Here is a 4,558-nt window from a genome sequence, read left to right on the forward strand (position 1 = left end):
ATTAATCACCTTTAAATTTATACAGCCGATTTCCAAGGTTCAACCCATATTAGAAAACAATTTAACATAAGCTTAATGAGGTAGAGACAGAGAAGTGAACAGAGTCCTATATTTGGAGGTGAGAGAGTAACAAAAGTAAACATTTACCTGAGAAACAAAGGTGGCATTAATCAAAAGCATTATGAACAAAATGAAATTTTTAATTGGGAAAAATGTCCATTATTTTGATGTTATCATGGGGTAGGAATATGAGTTCTAAAAAAAAGCTCTTATTTTTCAAATATAAGCATTTTTAAAAATGGACTTCAAGGAATACATGTAGCATCTTTTTGAAAACCTTCATAATGAGATCTCCTCTCTTGCTTCAACCATGGTAATTTATCACTTCAGTTATTATATTTGCTTGCCTGAGGCAAAGCTATACATCAAAATAAAGGATGTTTATTGAATTTTTGTTGTATATGAGGTAATTCACATAGCCATTTTAGGGCTTACCATTTTTACTCACAGTCTTAGGGCTAAACATAATTTGGTTAAATCTCCATATGTTTATGAATGAGGAAACAAAGCTCCAGAAACGTAGCTGATAGCAGACTATGGGCATGTTAAGGACACGTGACAGAACCCAGAACTTATGGCTTCTAACTTGAAATTCACTCTATTTTCATATGACTGACAGGACCAAGAGCCTGTTGGGCTTCCTGCTTGCTTGTTAGTAGCCTCCTTCCTACTTCTCATTCTTTCACTCTTCTTCCTTCCTTCCCTTGCCTCCCCCCTACCCCCAATTCTTTCTTCACTTCTTGGTTTGTGGGATCTTAGTTCTCCAACCAGGGGCTGAACCCATGCCCTTGATAGTGGAAGTTGCAGAGTCCTAACCATGGGACCTTTTCATACTTTTCATGGGGTTCTCAAGGCAAGAATACTGAAGTGGTTTGCCATCTCCTTCTCCAATGGACCACATTCTGTCAGACCTCTCCACCATGACCCATCCATCTTGGGTGGCCCCACATGGCATGGCTTAGTTTCATTGAGTTAGACAAGGCTGTGGCCCATGTGATTAGATTGGCTAGTTTTCTGTGATTATGGTTTCAGTGTGTCTGCCCTCTGATTCCCTCTCGCAACACCTACCGTCTTACTTGAGTTTCTCTTAGCTTGGACGTTGGGTATCTCTTCACAGATGCTTCAGCAAAATGCAGCCACTCCTCCTTACCTGGACAAGGTCGCCCCTCTTGACCTTGAACGTGGAATAGCTACTCTCTGCCCTCCTGTGCCTGGGCAGCTGCCGCTCCTTGGACGTGGGGTTGCTCCTCTTAGCTGCCTCCCCTGAGGCGTGGGACATGGAACAACAGACTGGTTCCAAATAGGAAAAGGAGTCCGTCAAGGCTGTATATTGTCATCCTGCTTATTTAACTTATATGCAGAGTACGTCATGAGAAACGCTGGGCTAGAAGAAGCACAGGCTGGAATCAAGATTGCCAGGAGAAATATCAATAACCTCAGATATGCAGATGACACCACCCTTATGGCAAAAAGTGAAGAGGAACTAAAAAGCCTCTTGATGAGAGTGAAAGTGGAGTGTGAAAAAGTTGGCTTAAAGCTCAACATTCAGAAAATGAAGATCATGGCATCTGGTCCCATCACTTCATGGGAAATAGATGGGGAAACAGTGGAAACAGTGTCAGATTTTATTTTTTTGGGCTCCAAAATCACTGCAGATGGTGACTGCAGCCAGGAAATTAAAAGACGCTTACTCCTTGGAAGGACAGTTATGAGCAAACTAGACAGCATATTAAAAAGCAGAGACATTACTTTGCCAACAAAGGTCCGTTTAGTCAAGGCTATGGTTTTTCCAGTGGTCACGTATGGATGTGAGAGTTGGACTGTGAAGAAAGCTGAGTGCTGAAGAATTGATGCTTTTGAACTGTGGTGTTGGAGAAGACTCTTGAGAGTCCCTTGGACTGCAAGGAGATCCAACCAGTCCATTCTAAAGCAGACCAGCCCTGGGTGTTCATTGGAAGGACTGATGCTGAGGCTGAAACTCCAATACTTTGGCCACCTCATGCAAAGAGTTGACTTACTGGAAAAGACTCTGATGCTGGGAGGGATTGGGGGCAGGAGTAGAAGGGGACAACGGAGAATGAGATGGCTGGATGGCATCACCAGCTCGATGCAGATGAGTTTGGGTAAACTCCGGGAGTTGGTGATGGACAGGGAGGCCTGGCGTGTTGAAATTCATGGGGTTGCAAAGAGTTGGACATGACTGAGAGACTGAACTGAACTGAACTGAACCATGGGACCACTAGGGAATTCCCTAACTCTTCTTTCCCTACTCCTTTTCTTTCTGGATAAGAAAAATTCGAGGAGAACAGGTTATTAGATGATGAGGGAGCTATGGAAGGAGATAATGTAGGGAGGGGGATATAAACTCTTTTTTGGTAACATTTAAAGAAGCAATTAGTTGTAGCATGTGAAAACTGCATTGCTAAGCTTGGCATGAGCAGTGAGATCAGATTTTTTGCTTTGCTTAAGAGAGAAGTATATATACAATAATGAATAGGTGTGAACTGATTCATTAAATATGAAGTATAGGCTTTGTAACAGAAGGTAACTTTTCCAATCATAAGTCATTTATTATTATTTTCTTTAAGTCTGCAGCCCTACAGATCTTTGTAGAAAAAAATAAGAATGCATCCCTATATTTAGGGACAGTGGATAAAATATTTTCAGAAAATGAGATATATCAATGAAAATTCTTGCCTAATATGTCACCGCTTTGAAAATGATGAAAGAAAATGGGGTCTCCCCCAGCAGAGGCAGGTACTTTGACTTGTCAAATTTAAGTTAGACATTTTCTCTTAGTTTGGAACTGCCACAAAATGAGCCCTTTCATGTCCTCAGTAATACCAAACCAATGCAATCCATCTGTTCTGCTAAATTATTTCTAGTTCCCTAACCAAAGGCACTGCTTTTTCATGCATTTTATCATGATTTTATGCCCTTTATTATATTTTACAAAAGGTTCTGATTCCTCCAGGGCCAATGAGAACTGATTAGGACACTGGCCTCAATCCAGGCTTTGAACACAGGAGGGGAAGGAATAGAACTGTTTCCTTTTCTCCCTGCTCCTTGGCAAAAAAAAAAAAAAAAAAGAATGTATACCGTGTGTGTGCTCTGTGTGTGGGTGGGTGTGGGTAGGCTGCGTTTTATCCTGTTGCAGTATGACTTTGTAGGTCATGTTCAGAACATTCCTTCTGTAATCAGGTTGCATTAACAGGCTTTAATTCAGAAAGACCACTTCTTTAGAAGCAAGCCATGGTGTGTTGTGAGACTCAGTGATACGGTCATTTTGAACAACGTTCGTCAGACTTCAAACCTGAATGTACACTGTCTGGGGTGCTGATCTAATGAAGAAGACCTTAGTCCTCAGGTGCTTAAAACAGAGTAGACACTTAGCACAGGAGTTCCTTTCCTACTCTATAGGAAGAAACTACTTGAGTGCAGGTCACAGAGAGTGGAAATAGAGTAATGATATCCTACATCCTATATCGCAGGGTGTCTTTACTAGGAAATAGAAGGGAGAGCTGTAAGTTTCCTTTCTTAGACACATACTGGCAAGATATTTAAGATGTATGTTAGGCTCTCTAGTGAGAAATACCTGGATGGATACCTGCGCCATCCCGTATATGCATTGAGTGTCCATATACTCAGAATTCTCAAAAATTCTTTTGGTCAGAATCATAGATGACTTTAGGTAGTCGTACTGCCAGCTAAATATCTCTGAGAACGGAAATCAGTATCTCCCTACATTACGATTATCAGAGCACTTTATCCTATTTTGTGACTCATTATACTCTTGACCTTTGGCTCAAGAGCACATCATGAGAGAAAGCTGAAGGAATAAAGGGGACACCGGAAATTGAAAATATGGGAAGGGATTAAACGGGACAGTCTATATTTAAGCATAAACACGTCACTTAATAAATTACTGATGATGATACCAGAAAATGAAAACCGTTGGAGACTTCAGTTTGAGAGGAAAAGTAGCATGTGATGAATTTAAGATATCTGATGATAGTGAGGCAAAACGAACTACTCCAAGAGATACTCAGTGTTAAGGAAAGGGGAGAGCTGTTGCTATTTCAGCATTTTTAGCTTAGTCATTCACGGAGTTCCCATAGCAGTGCCTCTTAGAGATATACATCTTAGAACATTTTCTCCAGATACTTTCTCCAGGTAGAAGCCGTTTTTCATATTGAAATGGTTTCCACTGCTCTCTTTCTGTAGAAACATGTACACCTTGTTTGTGGGTCTGATTCTCCAGTGGGCATAGAAGCAGAAAGGATTGTAAAGAATTAGTGCTTATATCTTGGGACTTCCCTGGTGGTCCACTGGTTAAGATTCCATGCTTCCACTGAAAGGGGCATGAATTCGATCCTTGTTGGGGAACTGAGATCCCACATGCCACAGGAGGAAAAAAAAACCTAGAACAATCAACAACAACAAAAAAGAATTGCTATTTATATATAGTGTAAGGATTTTTTTTTAAACACATTCTGTA

This window comes from Capricornis sumatraensis, chromosome 5, assembly GCF_032405125.1.
Source record: "Capricornis sumatraensis isolate serow.1 chromosome 5, serow.2, whole genome shotgun sequence".
NCBI classification, from domain to species: domain Eukaryota; kingdom Metazoa; phylum Chordata; class Mammalia; order Artiodactyla; family Bovidae; genus Capricornis; species Capricornis sumatraensis.